Here is a 21,744-nt window from a genome sequence, read left to right as displayed (position 1 = left end):
AGAACTAGGGAAAGTGACAAAAAAGCAACCCCCACCCCAAAAACCCAAACCAAAACCCCCTAACAATCAAAAAATCCAACATAAGGAACCAAGCTCAGAGGAATCCTGAGAGACTTAGGAGAAAAATCATTTAAAAGCAGCTGAAGGCAACTGCAATACAGCCATTACACAGGCAAAGAAGAGTACATTAAAAGCAACTTGGATAATCCTGAAACTAAAAAAATTAAGTACAAACACTTGGTTCAACTTGCTAAAACCTGCACTTTGTTCCTAATAAAAGTTAACAAGTCTAATAGCTAATAGTGTCACAGGAACACTGGCATTTATATTCCTGATGATCCAATATTGCGTATGAGCTTCTCTGAGGCGGGTAAGAAAAAATCCTGTAATTCCTGTATCCTTAGACAAGCTGCTGATTTCTCATCTACCAACATAATTATTTTACTTAAGGAAAAAAACACATCTAAATCTCCTGATTCTAAGATAAGTGAAATTCCATTTTATCATACTTCCTATTGAAAAGCCTTAAGTATCAAAGTAAAAAGCCTATCAGAAAGCATATTAACATAACTGTGACAAATTATGGTGAGGAAGCAAAGGAGGAAGAACAATGCAGGGTGGGTTTTTTTTTTGTTTTAAACAGTTAAGACCATGGAGAGCAACAAAGCACAACAGTTTTGCTGGTAATGAAAGCAAAACTGCTTTAGAGAAACTTTGGGATTCATTACGCAGTCTCTTTCCAGTCAGCCACCAGTTCAAACCAGTCCAACACCACTAACTTATGAGAGGTTAAAAGGAAGGTGATGATTCAATCTTTTTGGCTTAAGAACAAGTCCCCCAGTTTTCAAGATAATATCCTGGTGTGACATTACAATTGTGTCACCTCTTACTAGCTCATAGAAATGCAGAGGATCATAAGACATGCTTTCAACAATGTTTATTTAAGTGTGCCTTATAGAACACTTGTCTGGTCACAAGCACTTGGACAACATTAAATATAGTAAGACTACTGGGGATCAACACTCAAAACTCTTCTTCCCACTACTCATCCTTTCTATAGAATGAATTACAATCCTGTCAGTTCCTTCAAGCTTCCTTCTATTGAGTGAGCCCCAAGATGGAAAAGCTGCACCTTGATTAGTGGAAAAAATGGGACTTCTACAGATGTGTATCATCTCATTCCTCCCATGCAGCTCTGAAGACAAACTTCCTAGCAGAGGATACACAGGTTACCACACTTCCTATTTTCAGGACAACAAATAATTTGTTTTACAAGAGTGGAGAGTAGTTTCATTTTTTCTCTTTCAATTAAAGCTGTGAATATTGATGTGGTTAAAGACTGGATTCCCCTGCAGTCTAACTGAAATTCCCAATTTACATGAAGATCACAAAACGGTTTGTCTTAATTAGGATTTAATTAAGCACATACTGTTGATTACACAGCAACTCTGGACAACTTCTCTGATATTCAAAGACTGTAGCTTTTACGGTAACACAGCATTCTACATTAAGCTCTCTGAAACTGACTGTGTAAGCTGTAAAACTCTTTCAGACTGGATAGCTGGTGTGGTGTTACCGAAAATTAAAAACATACTAATCAGAGAGTACTTTTTAGTGCAAGATTTGGCCACTAAAAGATTACTGTCTTAATTTCAGTGGAACACCAGTCACACTGCTAGCTGTTTGCATCTGGGCAGTCTTGATTACTACAATGAGCTCTTCTTGCTGGCAGGATTTGTAGGCATTGAGGACTTACAGGGGCCACTGGCTCCCTTTTGAATCAATCTTGGCAGTTGTGTTTGCTTTAATAGGAAGATCAGGAACTGAGAAAAAGACTCATACTGCAGCTATTCTTGCTATGTCCTGTCTTGAAACAGATTACTCTCACTGGCTAAAGTATCAGTTCAGCATCTGAAAGTGGCACTAAAGCTACTTGCAAGTTCTTCGTCAAGTAACACTTTTACAAACTCAAAGCTCAATACTTTTAACACTCTCCTATTGAGCTCAGCAAAGTTAGTTCAGCAGGTCTCTCCTGGAAAGGTTTTCATAGCCTTATATACTGAACATGGCAGTGTCCAGAACCAACCTGCCAGCCCTTTCAGAACAGTAAGTGCAAGGTGCACTCCATGATAGCTTTTTCTACCACAGCTCAAGTTTAATCTAGAACACAGAACAGCAGGAGCTGAATAATGCTCTTTTCACAATACCTGGGTAAGGTAGGACCATAGTCTTCAACGGGAATTGTTCTGCTTAGCCAGTTAAAACTTCATGAAAGTGACACTACGTAAAACCTTGATCTTTTTTGGCACCTAACTGTAAAGCAATTCTATGCTCTCCTGAAAGTAAGACCCTCAGAAAGGCCAATAAAATAAATTATAACAGTTCCTTTGCCAAAGCAAAGGCTGTATAAAGTAAATACTGAATGTTTGGAAGTAGATATCTGAACTTTTACGAAAGCTTTCAAAAAAAAAAAAAAAAAAGAAAAAAAAAAAGAAAACAGAAAAAAGAAAGTTCTGATTTTCAACTCTGGCTCTCCCTCTGCCAGATTCAGATTCAGGCATTACACATGAGGAAACCACAACCAGTGACAGACTTGAGAATTGCTGATAGAGCTTTCTCCAAGTATGTTTTTTAGCAAGAGAACCTTCTCAGTGTTTGAACTAGAAAACACGGCACGGTTCTCTGCTTAGGCAACTACTTGCAACTCGGGGGGAAAACCCCAAAACCAAAAAACCCACCCCAAACCCCATCAGCCCCACAATCATGACCTCAGCCTAGGGTATTACAAGAGAAAGACCTGAACAAGTGTCTACAAGGAAACCAAAATTTCATTAGGGATTCCTACAGCAGCCTTCTTTTTCCATCTACTTCAACCTAGGGAAAAATTGTATTAAAACATGATTTAGTCTTACATGAAGAGCCAGGGCTGCTTTGGGGATCAGCAGGAAAGAACTTCCCATTATTTTCACACAGGTACCTTCAATGAAATTTCAGGGAAACAGAGACCAGCACTAGCACTACATCCAAAGTAGCTCAGCTAGCCCTAACTAGTGCATAAGATTGAGAAGAAAAGGAAGAATATCTTAAGTAGTGTATCAGAAAGCCAACTCTTCAGGTTGGCAATTTTAATATGAGGATGGAATTCCTGGGAGACCACAGCGCTTTCCTGCATTCATCCTATGGTTTATTTGCACTTAGACACACACATCTATAAAGATAGATAATTCATGTTTAAGCACCTAACTCCCGTTTCAGCAATCCCATCCAGCCATTCCAGTACTTCAGCAAACAAGCTGCTTCAGACCTCTGGCATCCCCTTTCTCCTGAAGTACAGGAGCAGGTCCACCTCAGAAGAGTTTTCTTATTGGTAGCACACTGTTGGCACATTCCTGATCTAAAACGCTCACATAAGCTGCTTTCTCTGGCAGTTCAACTCTTCACTCCTGAATGACTCTTATCAGGATCGGCTGTGCGTTCCGAATCAGAGTAAATGAACAAGAAAAAATTGTTTATGACATGTTATTTCAACATCATTTGTCCCCAGGATAGGCAACTGCAACCCAAACCACATGACCTGGACTCCTCTTATGCAGCAGCTGTTGGCCTTGGACGCCCAGCCTTCAGAAAGGCTGTCTCAATCGTATCCCACGCACTTCTCCAATGCAGACGAGCTCAGACAAGAACAATGCTTCGAGCATGTGCTATTACGTTCCCTGCTTACGTACTGACCTGTACAATGAGCAGGCATTCTCTTTGCTTCTTAAGGTGGGAAAAAGACAAAGATAACACTATATCAGTGTAGAAATCTTCAGGTTTCCTGCCTAGGAGATAAGCGAGTTTATGCCACAGAAAACTGAGGCACTACCAATTGCTTCGTATAACTACACTTTGGTTTAGCAATATAATTACTAAACCAAACTAAATCAAAGGGTTCACCCTCAAAAACACTTTCTGCAGAGACTGCTTTTCTGGCCTACATGATTTTATATGTGCTTTATTCTCAGTTCACTCACCCAAACCCAAAACATTTTGTCTTTTTACCCAAGGGTGAGAATTCTCTGCATCTCTCTTGGTAAGCTAGAGAGAAGAAAAGTTACAAGGAAAAGTACAAGTTACAAGAAGAAAAGTTGCAAGGAAAAATTGTACTTGCCTTTTAAAACCATGTCAAAGTATTGAGTAACCATACTCTTCAGATTTTCAGAAAGATTTCTTGAAGTCTTAACTGCTAGAATAAGCACTGGCTTAAACTCACCCAGATTAAAATGCAGGATCACAGGGAAAGAAGAAATACCTTTGAGTTAGTCCTACATTGGTTATTTTAGAGATTAACAAATCTAACAAATAGAACTACAGTAACTTGTTTCTCTAACGTATTTGCAGAGCTTGAATTTGCTTTCCACAGTGTCAGTTAGGCAACAGCCACAGAAGAGTGTATGCATACTGGGTCTATGTCCCCTGACAAAACTACAATTTCAGCAGCTCTACAGCTGATGAGCAGAGAGGGCACATGTTTCACCACTTTGAAAACAAATTCTCCAGATTGACTGGAACACATCCCACACTGCACCTGCAATGAAAGACATGCCATGAGTTCTTTCCGTTAGGAAGTTTAGTCCAATATTTAACTCCACTTCACTACTGACCAATTAATGTAGAGTAAAAAGTGTAAAAAAACTAAGCTAGATGATCCACATTCATTTGTTCCTTAATGTATGTTCCCCTCTGAACAGTCCTGGTTCCGAGTGAAAAGAATCCTCTGCCACCTCTTCCCCCAAGGGGCTTTTGTTGTTGTTTTGTCTTGTTTTCCTTGCAAGGCCTAGACCAACCCTTACAATATGGTGCAATGTGTAGTACATTTCAAGGGATTTTAATACCTGAAATGAAATACTGCTACTTATACAGTCTGACCTAGCAGCTACTGTGATCAGAGAAATCTCTAGTCCTTTTTTCTGAAAATAATGATGTCCACTAAAACGGATATATAAGAGGTCATCAAAAAGAGTAGCCAGCTAATATTCTCTACAAGTTCTCCAAAATATCATTGTCTTACCCCAGACTAAGCTCTTAATAGATGAAGAGAACTGAATTCTGACAGCTAGGGAGAAGCTGAGGAGCCAGGAGCCTACATCTTAGTTTACAGAATGCATAAATACTGCAAGCTATTTTAAAAGGCTGCTGGTATTGCACAACAGCATACAAGCTCACCGTGGGGATGTGTGGAAGCAAGCTTTGTGTATCTCTGAAATCAGTACTTTAAGTGTTACCAAAAGCTTTACGTATAATAAAAGTAAACAAAGGCCCAAAATTAAGGATTATTCAATCCAATGAAGGAGAAGTGAGAATTAACTGCATCCTTTTCAGTATGCCTGTAAAATATACTCTTCAAAGCTAATTCCTTGTGAATTGAAATGGTCAGAGGCCCAGAACCACCATATCAAGAGGGAAACAGTGCCATTCACAGCCGCACATGAATGCAAGGCTAGAATTACAAATGCAGTTTGACAGGGGGAACCCAGAGCTGTCAAGCCTGTTCTGTTTGCCTAATTTCATTACAATGGCACAAATGCTTTCATTTGTCACACTCCAGCTTCATGTGTTTATCTCCCTTTCACTAAACATGACTTTAACAAATGATTGTTCCATACTGCCATGATCTCAAGCGCCCCTCAGAACTGAGATTTTTATTTTGGGGAAGGGTGACAGAATGCATATGGAGCAATTGACTCCTGGTATCCTCTGCAAAGGGCACCATAAACTCAACTGAAATATACTCCTATAGGAATTATTTACACCTACCAGCAAAGCAGGGGCACTAACAGTCCCACTAGTGTTAGCAATTAGTTATCAGGGGCTTCATCTGATGCCATGCTTCAAATTCAACTGTTCTGACTGACCATTAAAAGACCCTGAGCAATTTTTCATACGCAGGTACTTGCTAGAGTATCTGCAGCCAAATTTACACTGAAAACTCCAGCTGTCTCTCCAGTGTTATTCTCCAAGCACTTTGCACCCAGACATAGTATTCTGTTCCAGAGGGAGTAATATTATGTGAAGATACTCATTTCATTCATAAGGAAAATTAATGTCATCAACAGGAAGTATGGAACTACACAAAGTGCATGACTACTCACTTCTTGAATTTTTAAAACACCAGTCATACAGATTGCCAATGCAAGTTGTTGGTATAGTACCTTATTTCAAAAGTAAAAGTTGTTTAATTCTGCCCTTGTTTCTTAGCACTAAGCAGACAGCAGACATGGAAATAACTGCATCTTGACAAACTTTTTCTGAGCTATGCTTGACATGTATTAGTCAGAAGTTATATTCAAAAGGCTCTGCTTCAAAAGAACAGCAGCTCTGAAAGTGAACCCAGCGATAACTTGGTATAGCAAAGTTGAAGGTCACCAGGAGAACACTTTGCTATAAATCCTGGGGTATTTCTTCCCACCCTGTGACCTGAATACCTCTGAAAGCACACAAATTAATTACATAGTAAAAGCCTACTGTTTCCAGATTGGTCTCCTATAAGTGTATTGATTACCAGTGTGAAAAGCAATACCCATATACCTTTAAGTGTAATTTCAATACTAATCCAGCCTTGTTTTCTAGAAACCCTTCCTCCTACATCATACTAGAGCAACACCTTATTATGCCAGCACATGACAGAGAAAGATTAGATCAAGACCCACGAATTGTAAAGCCACAGAAGCAAATACAGAATTACTTAAATAAATTTTGATCTCCATTACAGGGAAGGTTATTGCTCCCAGGGAAAAGACATGGGAGAATACAGCTGATGTGAACCTCTAATAGGTTCTGGAATATACAACTATTTTTGTGGCTTTTCAGACAGATGCAAGCTCTAAACTCTTAGTGCCAATTGTAATGGCACTCTTAGTGCCAATTGTAAATCCTGTTCTAGAAAACTGAACTCCTCAGTAGGCCTACAAAAAGTGATTTGAGATCTTACCCCTTCCTGAAAGTTTGGGGTGTTTTTCCCCCCAGGGGTGGAAGTTACTTAACACAAAGCTTTGAACAACTTCCAGGGAATAGGAATCAACTTTCCCATACACTTATAAGGAAGAAGTCCTTCAGTAAGCTAAATTGCTTAACCGCCACCACCCCCACGCCTGGCAAACCATTATTCCGTAACAGTGGGGTGAGCAAAATGCAGGTGAGCATCACCTTTTGCCTCCTTTTAAAACCAGCTGAAATGGTTTTGGAAGATTTCTTACAGAAAATCAGCACGCACATGACAACAGCCAGTTCTTGTGATGAACCTGCATCAGCTCTGAACTTTGGAACCCACAGGCACTCCTCTGATCCAGTGACTTTCAACTCTAAATGAAATTGCTAAAACAAACTAAACCAAAGCAAAAAGCAGTCATCCCATGACAAATTCATCTGCCCTTGACCAGACACTGATAGTTATTGATCTTGCTGCTGTTGTGAATTAGGGCCAGGTTTCCCAAGGTTCCCTCCTAATACAAGAGAGAGAGCATGGCCACTCTAACAAGGCCGACTAGGCTAAATGAAACCTATGGGGAATTGCATTGCACACTGCAAAGTCCAGAGGATGGACTTATCTGTCCATCTTACTGACAGCACAAGTTTGATGTGTGTCAAGTTTAAGCACTCTTTTTCCTCTCTAAAAGAAATTGGCACATGTCGAAGGAACAGCAATTAGATTGTGACACTCTACAGAACCCTATTCAGTCACTGGACTTGCTTCACTACGATATTTTACACGTCTTGCACGGTATCAGGCCCAAACTAAGTAGGCAATTTAAAAGCCCAGGAGAAATTAAAACTTCTTCCCTGGTATTTTAAAGCACAGTAATTCTCCACAGCTTTGTGTGTCTACCACACTATGAATAGCTCTCTCACTGCAAATTCACCATGTTGTGAAAAGGAAAGCTTCACTACTTCTAAGGGGCTGGAGAAAAAGATTACAATTTTATCATCAATTAGCTGTCTGGATGTTACCCCGTTCTGTTTACCCCTTCCTCAAGGGAAGCCCATGAGTGCCAAGGGGAAAAATTAAAAAGGAAACTGAAGAAAAAGAAATCCCAAATAAGGCAAGGTATTTCTTGTGTTGCTGGAGAATCTAAAGAGCATCAGTGAGACAGACAAAATCCAAAGAATGAAATGAAGAAAAGCCTGATGGCTGAAGAGGAAAGAGAATCTTTAAATGACAAAAATCTCTTAAAGGTTTAACGTACCTCACTGTTATGATTTATACAAATACTTCTCTTCAACCCAAACTAATCTAGGAGACATTGTGCTTTGCCATGTCATTACCAGGAAGTAAAATTCCCATGTGCTAATGGCAAAACAATTGCCCAGAGCTCAAGAATAAACACACTAAGTTACCACGGATGCAAAATGGAAGCCTCGGGGAGAGCAGGGTGTGAAACATTGTGGGAATCTTAGTTTCAAACCTACCAGAGGGAAAAGAGAACAGAAGCAAAAGGGAGAAGAGACTGCCTGATGGCAGTCAAACTGTTGCCTTAAGACATTGCAACAGTAAAAGCACTAAGCAACTTCTCCCCTTCCCCTGCCAGCAATATATGAAGCAATCAGTAATCTGTGTACACATACAAGGAGAAATTCAGACTGCCTCCATTAAAACGCAGCTCAGTTCCTAGAATGATGAAAACAAATTAATGTTAAGGTTCTTGAGAATGGAATGGGGAAAGAAATTAATTTCTGCATACTGCTATGTGCCAGAATGACCTACGGATAAAAGGTGCTGATAGTACATGATGGGAAGCAGATTTAACACTTAGTTTTTGCAGCTGAAGAGATGTATGAATGCAGTTCTACTTCACTGACCACCAAATAGGATGTATCTTAAAATGGGCATCACGGAAACAATATTATGTAAGTCCCTAATTCCATTAAAAAACTTTTTACACATCCTGGAATCATGCATCAGCTGTAAAACAATGAAATGACTGTGCAGAATCAAAATTACCTAAAAATCTACCTGGAGAAATGAAGGGATTCCAAATGTTCATAAAAAATTAGTTGCCAGAGGAACATACAAGCAATTACCCCCTCTACCAGCTGGGAGCCTAAGCATTATACTGAATATGATGACAGTAATGCAGCCTCCATTAACAAACCCCACTAATCACTAGGGTCAAAGCACCACCACAAAAGGAAACAGCAAAGTTTATTAACAGGTGAGAAGTGGAAAAGTATTTGTTGATTCCTATTCTGCCTGCCCTTCCAGACCCAGGACCTGTATACTTAACTTAGGTAGAAATTATGTGCCTTCAGCAGATAACAGTACTGGTAGTTTAGAAGGATTCCTCTTCTAAGCAGCAAGACTTTGGTGCTATTTAGCAACTACTTGTTCCCTGGCTAGAGATAATCTTTGTTGGTGAGGTTATGGAATTGGCATTTTTAAACCAAAGCTAGAATTGTCTTGGTCAAGGAAACTTGCCAAGAATACTTTTTTTTCTTACAGCCTGGAAAATTAAATACTACTGATTTTGTCCCATTTGCACTGTCTGAAGAAGCTTATGTGACAAAAACTGAAAAATTTTAGGATTTTCATATTACACTGTGCTTTACCCAGTTCTATAAACTTACCTGTGATTTTGATGTGATTTCCATCAGGAGGTCTAAACAGTGCTGCAAATCCTACTGATGCTAGTATTGCAGAACACACAAGTACAGGTAGCCTGTGAATGCAACTATTTCCAAAAGACAACATGATACTCTGAAGCATCAGACTGAGTCTAAGCTCCCTTTGCAACATGTTTGGCCAATGATCAGCTGTAATCTGGGACAGTTTTTCTGCTCGCATCCTTACCATTCCTAATTTAGACAAAGTTTTCCAGGACAGAAAGAGGCCATGTGTATACTGACAGCTCACTTCTCTCCTGGGAAGCCAGCAAACACCAAATAAAGATTCAGGTATAGTACAGCTTGACATTAGCAACCCATGGCCCTGCTCTCTGTTACATCAGCTTCTCCGAAGCAATCATTTAACAGATGATACATTGAGCAGCAGATTGTATAAGAAATACGAGTAACTCCTTGGTACACAGGCCACAAGCACTGTACCTTAGGAAAAAAAGAAAAAAAAAAAAAGAAAAAATACTGCTGACACTCTTGAAGAAAGTACCAAATAGGTCTATTATAGTCTATTGCTAATATTTTTGATCAGGTAGATGCCCATCATCAAAGAAACCACTAGAGTGCTTCAGAAGCTCAACTGAGCAAGCCTGCCCTAACTTTATAAAGGCTATCACTGACTATATAGTGTCCAGCAAGAACAATCTAAAAGCAACAGCACGGCACAAAACTTCAACTCACAGAGATAAACTGAGCTGTTTGTTCGAGTCAGCCCCTTGTTCACACACTTATGTAGGCTCCTTCAATCCCTCTCTCCTTCCCTGAGGGTACAACGCAGCCTGGCTTTCCAACTGAAATACACAACACACACACTGAACAGGTCACTGGACACAACTCTGCTTTAACCTCTAACCCCTAGCATTTCTGCTACCATGACCTCTGGGATGGAACCACTATACTTTGACAGCATTTGTTCCCAAGACCTGGAAAAAAACTTCATCTTTGCTTCCATTCCTCATATGAAAAGGGGGCCTTTCTGCCTTTTGAAGTACTGTCCCATTAGATTACCCAGAAATAATATCAAAAAAGCAGCTTACAGTAATGGCAATTCAGTAGGGGCTTCCTGCCCTATCATCCCACATTTCTCCAAAACCTAAAGTTAAATAAGACTCTTGGTGAATTATGCTATTTTTCAAGTTCATACTTGGGGAAATACGATAAGCACTATGTAACAGAAGTTAAGATCAAAATAATCTTCATAATCCACCACAAACAGAAACAGTAGTTCAGTTTGTGAAGTATCAGGTAAATGAACAGGGACATACTGGATTCACATGTAGAAACAATTTAGCAGTGCTTGGCCACTCACTTTTGGGGTGTTAAAGAACTTTATCTTAAAAAAAATAAAGGCAACTTACATTTCAGAAGAGCTAATGAATGACAGGAAGAAAACGTACATCATTTTCTAAAAAGCAGCAGTTAAACAGCTAGTAAATTCTCACAGCCTTGTCAGAATGAAACCACTTCACACAGAGCAGCATTTTGTTCAGCTTTGAGGCCAGTGCTTAAAACCAGAAAGTGACTCTAGGTAACAGAAGGACTTCGAGGGCCCTTCCAAAAACTTGGGATGAAATCCCAAAGCTCTGGGAGAGCAAGGCAAGCACCTGTTTTCCTGAACAGTTGATTTTTTTATGCTGCATACTTTACACAGAAGCTGCATTATTCTGGAGAAGCTGCATTCCAGCCAAAAGTGCACAGTTAATGTTTTTTGCAGCCCCCAGCCTCCAGTGATGGATGACCATTTTATAATGAAATACTTTATGCTCAATCAACTTACAAATAACGGATGTTTTATCACACTAAATTAAAAGAATTTTTTTAATGAAAAAAAAAAGTAACAGACAAGGGGATCAGTGATGAGCAGAAGCAAAAGTTATTCCTGTTAACTGTGGTTAAAAGAAATCCAAGTGATGTTTCACTTTAACTCCTTCAGTGCTCTCCAGTAACAAGTGGAAATGACGTGTGAGCTAGGGCTTGCTCTGAAAACTACCTACATGTAAGTCCTGATTCAGTCTATTGTGACATGAGATGAGAGTATAGGGCTCCTTCAAAAGGATTTTGGTCTGTAATGTCTCAATTGGGTTTCCAAAACAGCTCAGACTAATAACTAAGCACTGTCTAAAGATAAACCTTTCAAAATACTTTAATCTCTTACGCCTGCTCAGCATTACAAAAATAATTCCTCAGACACCCTTTAATCTGCTGTGGGTTTTTCAGCTCCTAGCACTGCTTCCACCTGTCAATGCTGAGTGATAAACCAGAGAAGTAAATGCCCTGCACTCACAGTACTGCAATTTTTAGATCAAAGTTTAGAACCAAAAATCCAAATTCAACTGACAATCTTATTTAAGACTCAGTGCTTGCTGCTATACCACAACTGTTACTGTTGTTACAAGTTCCAGATCAAGAAACCTCAGCGTTTACAGGGCCATATCTGAATGAACACTAGCCCTTGAAAAAGCCCACAGCAGAAGCACTCTTTGTGTCTCTTCTCCCAAACAGCACATGAAAATGTCTCGTCTCTAGTCCGAACATGCCAAAATGTCTCTTCATTCTCACATTTGCTCACACTTTTAGGAAGAGAGTCTCTTCTAATAGGAATAAAGCCATGGAAGAAGAATATGAGAGGCAACACAAGCTGGAACAAGGGAAATGCCAATTGGATACTCTGAAAGACATTTTCTAAAGAAGGGTGGTCAAACACCAGAAGAGTTTGCTGAGAGAAGCTGTAGGAGCTCCATCGCTGGAGATACTCAGAATTCAGGTGGCTGAATCTCACTTCCAAGCTGGTCCTTTTTCCAGCAGGGGTTTGGAACAGATGACCTCCAGAGGTCTCTTCCTACCTAAACTATTCCAGTTCTTCCATGTGCTCACCAGAAACAAAAGCCCCTCTGGTGTTGTACATCGCTAATATATCCATTCTAACATTCACGGACAGAAGAGTTTCCCTTCCCCGATCTACTGTTTAGTGGCAGCAATAACGAAATACAAAGCAGGAGCTCATTCCAGAGTTATCCCTAGAAAACACTAATAATTTTCTAAATTGGTCTTCTAAACAGAAGCTGTAGACTTAAGCTGTGACTGAAGAAAAAAAAACAACACCCCCCCCCCCCAGTATACCAAATTTAGGGACTTCCAGAAAGCTAGCAGAAACAGAACATGTTGCTCCTGCCTTCTATTAAAAAGGTATGGCATCTGCTGCAGATATGTCATCAAACAAACAGCACCTTGGTCCCAAGTCGCAACTTCAGATCTAGAACAATCCCCCTTAGTCACACTGCAACCACTCCACAAAGTTCAGAGTTAATTTATGGAGCTTTCACACTACTGTTTGAAGCACTGCAAATATTAATCAGGCCAAGATTCTAGTCACAAGATCGATTCTCCTCCCCATTCCTCAGCTGAAGGCTGGCACTCAATGAATCAGACCAAAGGGAGAATAGAGTTTCCAGCACCTGCTTCAGCTTTTAAGTTTCCAGTTGAAACTGCTGTGATCTGGCAGCAGGCAGTCTGAAGATGTCATTTTCCTGCTCTGTGAAGGCCTGAATCACAGTATAAAAAGAATCCAAAGAGAGAAATGAGTGAAAAGAGCAGCAGCGGGCAAAGGAAACCACAACATAACTTAATATGGCCAAAGACAAAGAGCAGCTGAAGACAGTGTGCTACAAAGTACCACTTCCCCTCTACAACTATTTTACTCACCCTCGGCCTCATGATGATTATTATGGACAGCGCTGAGTACGCATAATTTTCCACATTTGTGACAATGCTTTTTCAAACAGTGGTGTAAAATATGACTCAACACTGTTGAGTGATTTGGAATTACTTTACTAGACATTACAGATGAGTGCTGTTTACCACAGTAACATTAGAATTTTGAATCTAGGAATGCAAAATACATTCCTTCTTGAGGGAAAGTCAGCCGGCTCATTTTATACACTGATGGGAAGCTTCCTTCTTTTACATAAGGACATACTGATAACTCAAAAAATGTAATTTGAGTTATGCTTTTCTCAGGCAGAGAAAAAAGTCAAAAACATTTATTCCTTATTATAATTGTTCTCTTAACAAGTGACTGTGAAACTGAAACAAGAATATACTCATAAGAAGATTCCTTCCACAAACAGGAAAGAAACCCTCAGTCTTAGCACAACAGTCTGCTTAGGAGATGTGGGGGGAAGGCACACCCTTTAGCCCTGGTCAATAGAGCATCTGTACCACCTCCCTAAGAGTGTAATTTAAGCCTAGGAGTTAGAATGGCAAAATTCCTAAGATGAACACAGCTTTACTTGGGTAACACCCTTTGCAAAGTATGGCAGCTCTTACAGCAGGTAAGCTGCACCTACAGACTACTGGCAGTAGTTTAACTTCAGTGAAGATTTGTCACTAGCACAGGGCAAAAAATGGAGGGGTGCTGGGACTGTATAACAAGTTTGCAAAAATACAAGTGTCTCAATTGATTTAAAGAAACTAATTACAAAAAATCTCCTACATACATCATATCAACACCCAACATCACTTAATCTTACTTCCTTCCCCAGTATGACCACTGACATCTAACACTTCTTCCAGTTTTCAAAGCTTCCCTGGTCACAGAAACTGCTCACTGAAATTTCCCAAAATGCTGGAGAGGCAGGAAGAAGGGAAGAAGTGGAGAAAGGGTTAACTCACAGCTGGGAGAAAGTTTCCCTGGAAAATTGGAACACATGCTGTGGCTGTGACTGAATTTCACACTGGTTCTGTTGAGTACAAACATCCACAACTGTGTGCATTTGAGAGAGTCGGAAAAAAAGAAATGTTCCTTATATATTAGCTTCACCTGCTAGGTTCCTTCAAATGGATAATGACATACTCTAGGGAACAGCAGAATCCTTCAGATTCACTTCACATTTCAAGCACAGATGAGGTGCCAAAGGGGGGAGTGTGGGGCGTGTGGAGGAAATGGAAGGAACTAGTCCTTCGCTTCCCTGCTCAGACATTTTTTAGAACATACTATAAAGCCAAGCCTATGGCCTGGCAGAATTGATTCTACTGTTTAAGACTAGACAGGTCAACAGAAAAGTCACCTAAGCTGACACTGAAGACATCTGTGCCATCCAAGTACATAAAAAGAGGAACTGCACAGAGTGAACAGGAAAGAGTGTGTACATGACCTCACACACATGGATTTTAAAGATCAACTAATCAAACAGATAGCACTTAGCTAATCAGATAGCTAGACAGTAGAGATTAAGAAGTACAAAAATCAACCAGCACAGAAGGCTTTGGATTGGAAGAGGTCTCTGGAGGTAAACTACTCCAACCTCCTGTTCATCCAGAGGACTTCTCTGGACTTGTATCAGGCTGCTCAAGGCCTCGTTCAGTCAAACTTTAAAAGTATCCATAAATGGAGAAACCACTCTCTCTTTCCACCTCCAGTATTTAACTTTCTCTAGAAAGAATTTTCCCCTGTACCCACTACTACAGAACTCCTGGCACCTCTGAGAAGAAGTGGCTCTTTACCGTGATCCTCCTTTGGGAAGTCAAAGACAGCACTTAGGCCCCACTCAGCCTATTCCAGACTAAATAAACCTACATATTTTTTAGAAGACTATCGCTATGGTGCTGTGCGATAAAGAAAGTGCATGAAAGCAATGGGCTGCAAAAGGAACAAGCAAAATGGACTGCAATCTTCTGGAGTCAACAGTGGAAAGAATATAGTATCTCATGGTATGGATGATTCCCATAGAAGTTTTAATTGCTTAAGTACACTATAGTTAGAAAACCAGTTCTAAGCTTCAGAAATGATAGGCTATGATCTCTTCTGCTCGTGCATAAAGAAAGATGGTAGGAGGAGGGAATGGCACACTCCAGCATTCTACTGGAGAGCCAGATCAGGGTTTTAGGAAATTATTCCCATGACTAGCAGACTTCATGGAAAAGATCAACAATATTTGTACCTGTAATAGGGGCTTTTACTCAAACCAAAGACTGTTCCGTTACAGAATGGCAGGGGCAAAAAAAAAAAAAAAAATTGAAAAAAATTATCTTCACAGAAAGGATACATCTCAAGAGGGGTTATCAATGTCAAAAGACAGGCAGACAGGCACAGAGAACCTAACATTTATACTCACCTTTTTGAGATCATTAGTAAATGACAGTAGATTAAATATAAAATAACACTTTCTTCTCCTCAAAACATTTTTGACCAAACTACACAAGGAGAAGCAGAAAGCTGGCAGACAAAATATCTCAAGCAGAAGTAGACACATAATTACTGTCATTTCCAGGATGCCCAACACTGTGCCAGGTAGGGACAGAGAATTCCTGCCTTTTCAAAAGGGAACTACTATGTATCCATATTTAAAAAGAAGGCAGGTGGGGAAGACCTTGATTAACTGTAGCAGGTTTTACCTTTTTTGTTGCCTCTATTTCCCAAATGCCCACAAAGTTCTCTTCCAGTACATAAGGAACATTTTCTAGCTCTACCTCCTTGACAGGAACTAGTAAACAGATTAAATAGCCGCATCAGTTTTCACTATCCATTGCACTACACAAACTAACTTAAAAGGTTACAAAAAACCCTCAAAGCAAGGTATTAATAACTTGCTTTCACCCTGGCTACATAAAAGACTTTGCAGCTGACCTTAAGTACCTACTTTTGTGTTCCAAATTCTCTTCATTAATGAACACACTAACTTTATTAAAAAAGAAAAACAACAACAACAAAAAACCCCAAAACCAAACAAAAAAAACCCAAAACAAAAAAACCCCAACCCACAAACTAATAAAACCCCCACCCCAACACCCTTCGTTTCCCCAGTGCCCTTTTCCAATAAAACTAACCAAGACTTCAAGTAAAACAGACATGATGCACCCCTCAGTCGTATCACATGAAAGTAAAAGTACTTTGTGAGTTTATTTTCTTTAGCTGAATTGCAGTCGGGTGTTCATTTATATTCTTTTACATATACTGACAGTGACTTGCACTTCCTGCCTCAACTATCTACCGCAGTGCTCACACAAGCAATATATTGCTTGCACCTAATCTCTGAATTTCAAAGATTAGAGAGCTGTAGTTAGCTACAGACCCTAATGAGAAATTCCTCTCTGTCTGAGAGAGCAGGGCCACCTAGAATCTAGCATTTTTCTGTACTGGATATTGTAATATATTGGCTAAGAAACTGATAAAAAGATTTCTTAAAAAAAAAAAAAAAAATAAAATAAATTGTTTCCACACACCATGAGAAACCCCTTAGAAGACCAGTAAGCACCAGTGACAAACTTGATTATAACTAGTATACAGCGGAAGTTCAGATCTGGGGGCAGGAGTGGGTAGCTTCCAATAATTCATAGTATGCCGTTGTGCAGTCCCCATCCCTAGAGATACTCAAAAGCTACCTGGACATGGTCCTCAGCAACCAGCTCTGGGTGGCCCTGCCTCAGTAGGGGGAGCTGGACCAGATGACCTCCAGTGGTCCCTTCCACCCTCAGCTGTTCTGCAACTTTCACAATTCTACCTTCACAGCCATGCTACTGAAAATGCTTCTTAAGTGCTCAGCTCCAAAGAGAATCCTGTGATTACCAGGGGCTTAGTTTTCTGCCAATGATAGACTTACAGAGGGCCACTTGAAAAAAATGAAATCTCAACAATGCAAATCTCAAATGCTTTTAAATAATTCTAAAATTAATTATCAAAGATCTCATGACTTAAAGGTCTTATTCACGATTCCCAGTATTTGAGGCCATCAACACCAAAAACAGATTGGAAAGCTTATTCAGCTGTTCTTTTTAGGGTACCTCACATAATATACAAGGGGGTGAGGGAAAATTACTTATTAGCATATCAGACTCTGCAGTCTTTCTTTTTTCCCTTATGTGCATGAATGACGATTAGTGTGGCTGCCTAACAAGACAAACTTCAGAAGAAATTAGAAACTGACCTATAATTCAAGATACCAATATTTATTATTAACTATGCCACCTGGGAAAGCTCCTAAAGTGTTCTTTTTATTTCAGGAATTTTAGGCATTAAATGGAACTCTTAGAAAGGAGAAGATGGACGTTATCTTAACTTTGAAATTAGCTTTTGCAGTACCTTGACATTTTCCTCCTTCAGTAACTATTATCTTGTGGAAAGTGGTCCATTATATTTTCGAGTTCTTCTTGAGAGTGTAAGCAGCTGCCTTGCTTATAAAGAAACCAAGTTCTTAAGATTACTAAAAGAAAATAAAATTCTGTATTTTTAGACTTGGTTTAATTTTGAATAATTTTACTCAAAATGCTATACATTGTTTATTAACTGAATTTGGAGGCATTTATTTACTTTAGAAGATCACTGGTGGGGAGCATTTAAGAAATCTCAGACCCTCGCATTTTACTTGTTACTAGACAAATCAATGTACGATGACATCCTAACAGAATCCAGGTAAGAGTTACATCTGCCCTAACTGTACTAAGAGGCAATCATCCGTCAGTGAGCCATGCTGTTACCCATTGCCTAGTCAATGCTGCATTTCACAAAAAAGACAAAACAAATAGACTTCTGCTTTGCTGTATTCTAAATAGCTCTGCAACCACTGAACAAACATCAGCGTATACAAATGTGCACTATCTGGACAGCAAGCAAAGAGGACAAAACAAAGCACTTTTCACAGACTAACAGAAATCACAACTGCAGCCTATTTAAAGTATTCTTTTCCGAGTTAAGCAACCACCTCAGAAATAACATGACAAACATATGAACAGCCACCAGATAAGCTAACAAAAAACCCTCCCTGCCTCCTCATTATGAGATTTTTAGAAACAGCGATTATATATCTTACTCTGCTCTACATTAAAATTTTAATTTCCTGGAATAAGTCCTAGGAGTTTCTTAGCTTTCTAGTAAGTTTTCAAAGTACCAATCAACTCAGCAATCGACAAGACATGACATTTGGACACGGATCCTCCTATGCATAATGGAATTTCACTGTCTCCCAAATAAATCTTTCGCACTGTCCAGTTAGCCACTGCAGAGCTGTAGCAGTGCTAGGGAGGAGGCTTGTGGTGAGGCTGGGGAGAAGGTAACTCAAAGTCAGAGAGGAAAGAACAGAAGAGTCAGGGATCTATTACTATTACTCAGTAAAAAAGAAAATAAAGATAAAATAAATCAACATAAATTGGCTTAATAAATCATTAATGGGAGAGCAATTATTTTGACAATTGTGTAATTTTTTATCAGGCAATCTTATTTCAGAATCAATGACAATATCCAACAAAAAACCCTAAACGTATCAGACCTAACCATACAGTTCAGCAAGCTTCATATTTAGCATACTTTGAATTTCCTTAGCTACAACCAGATTTATTCTATCAGAAATTGTATATGGTCTCTGAAGAACTAGTGCATGACCTTGCATCTCTTATGAGAAGTCACAGCTGTATTCCCACATTGACTGATAAAGACAACTGAACAGGCAAGCAGAGTCCATCCCTTCTCTGGAACAGGACAGACATTTTAACTCATCTCCCTGAAAAATTATTTCCTGCCACCATAATTAAGCATTTTGGGCTTTCTATTACATGGTTCAAAATAAAACAGATCACACTTTAAGTGCCAGACTTCATATTCTGATCCCAAGTGACAAAAGGTAAGAAAAATACCATGAGGTTTTCATACATCCCCTTTAAAAGGCTAATATCCTAGCAACACAGATCTTAGTATGGTCAGAACTGGGTTAGGTGTCAAAGAAGAACCAGTCAAAAACCAGAAGTCTTTGAAGCTGGGAAGAAACGTCAGGTACAGAAACTAAAATCCAACCAACCAAACAAGCAGATATAGAAATTGCGGAAGCAGAATACCTAAGTTAGAAACAGTATGGTTAATAAGGCTTGGGAGCAGCAGGAAGGCAAAAAATACAATAATCTTGCTGCAAGAACTCATGGCTATCATGACCAATGTTGTCAGACCGATACTTCGAGCAATAAACTGTCCCAGAGTCAGCAAGTATTCAGTAGTATCTGCCCCACTGCACAGAAAGAGTACTCTGTTAAACATCAGTGTGATACTGAACAGACATCTTCCACATCTCTGCCTAGGTAAGTATTTCAACTTAAAATGTAATTTTCTGTACTTATTAATATTAAAGAAGTCAGTAGGACAAACTGCAAGTCTCCCTTCCACCGAGACAATCCCTCTTCAGTTCAAGTACTCTTTTTCTGAAATTTTAAGAGAAAAATAAAATTTACTTATAAATCGTTTCTGGATTTGTGTAAGGCACAGCTCAGTAAGCTCTGCCCCTCATACCCAGCTCTGCATCTCCAGCCTGCAGCTCTGGTTTAACAAAACTGTCCCTTTGAACCACATTTTGGGAAGAATTAATCTGGCCACAACACAGTTTAGTTCCCACCCTGTCAAACGCCACTGGTCCAGCCATGTTGGGGCTATATTTTTATATTACAGTGAGTGACTGAAAGCATGTCAAAAGAAACAGTTTCAAGAAGAGCTTCATATTGAATGTTTTTAACTAAAAAGATTTAAAGTGTAAAAAGTAAATGATAGGCATAAACAGCTTAAAATCTTACATACAGATCTTAATCTTTCCTTGTCAGATTTTGCATGACCTCTTTAGCTCATGCTAAGGTTTCTTTTAGGATAAGCAAGGAAACCTGTACTGCTCACAATGCAGCACCTTGCAGCTTGTCAGCTTTAACACACACTGATCAGACTGAACTTGGATCATTGCCTAAACTCTCACAATCTTTTACCTCCAGCATCTAGAAATTGATCAACTTTACTTTTGATCTCTCTTCCTTACCATGGCAAAATGGGCATGTCACCAGGGCTGAGGGCAGGATATCTTCAGAGCAATATACACAGACACCCCTCGCCTAGACCACTGTTTTCTACTCAGTTTCTTTAAACAACCCTTTCTTAATCAAAACCAGTAAATAACCCATCAGAAACAATGCCAAGAGACCTCTATCATACACATAAGGAAAAAAGCCAGCTATTTTTACAAACCATTGTAACAGGCGCCTCTGTTATTCTGAAATAGCAGATTAATGCTCATTAGCTTAGTACTAATTAACTGTCTTCCTATTCTATTCTTGAATGTTTGCAGACGGGATGGTAATTCCATGCTGCACTGGGAGGATCAGAGCAGACAACGAAGAGGATCTGCTGTCTCCTCACAGCACAGCAAGGAAGCTGAGCAATTTCTGCTGTTGAATGCAGAGTATAAATGCATCTGTGCTCTTCCCAATCTCTTAATTCTATTTTTTAAGCCTCATTTAAGTTGCAGTTACCCCTTGGCACATGCTGTGTCCAGCTAGAAAAATCATTACTACTAATCCAAAAAAAGTTACGCCATTGAAACGTATGGTAAGTATCCCTTGCACTCCTGTTTCTTCCTAGCCTGTCCTGCAATTGTGTCCCAATCTGCCAGCATTAACACAGATACACAGCGGTATTTATTTGATGCCTATTCCACCAAGCTGTATTCACACTAAATCCTCCATGTGTATTTAATAAATCACACTAGTTAGGTGGGCAGGATTAGTTCCAAGTCACCTAATGACTATATCATGAGCTGCAGTATTAAAGGGATTAATATTAATCTTAGCCATTTCAATTCACTGCGAGAGGCCAGTGCCTGCTCCAACAGGAGCCGTGGCAGGCAGTGCAAGAAATTCTAAACAAAAGCATGAAGATTAATGAGGGCTTCCTCATTCTGCCTGTGAGTCTTCTCTACCAGGATACAGGGCAGCGAATCCCCAGCAAAGACAGGCTCATAAATAAACACACACCACCACAAATACTTTGAGCAGCTGAGCCCAGCATAGAGTTGTTTTCACTCGCTATCTGCTTCTCCTGTAACCCACACCTCCAAGCACACTCAGGAATCTGAAAGGCTTGCACAGCGGCTGATTTGTTTTCTTTCACATAAAACCACACACCTCATTACTCATAACAAATTACTCATTTTAAATGAGTTTGTGGAACTAACAGCTAAAACTAGCTGTGTTTAGAGAGGATGAGAGCAGCAGGGGAATCGAAAGGGTAACCCATTGCACTGAGGTTAAAAAGGATGTCAGACTCCAGCAGATTTGACTTGCTTTATTCCTGGCAAGAAT

The 21,744-nt window shown here is 39.6% G+C and overlaps 1 protein-coding gene across 3 annotated transcripts in view; it reads right to left on the bottom strand.

Moving 5' to 3' along the window:
- GBF1 (golgi brefeldin A resistant guanine nucleotide exchange factor 1) overlaps nucleotides 1–21,744 on the bottom strand; it is a 110,369-nt gene that overhangs the window by 47,529 nt on the left and 41,096 nt on the right. The gene's annotated exons all lie outside the window — the stretch shown is intronic.

This window comes from Lathamus discolor, chromosome 3 (genome assembly GCF_037157495.1).
Source record: "Lathamus discolor isolate bLatDis1 chromosome 3, bLatDis1.hap1, whole genome shotgun sequence".
Lineage (NCBI taxonomy): Eukaryota > Metazoa > Chordata > Aves > Psittaciformes > Psittacidae > Lathamus > Lathamus discolor.
Note: the sequence above shows the minus strand (reverse complement) of the source record. Positions and strands in the feature narration are given on the sequence as shown.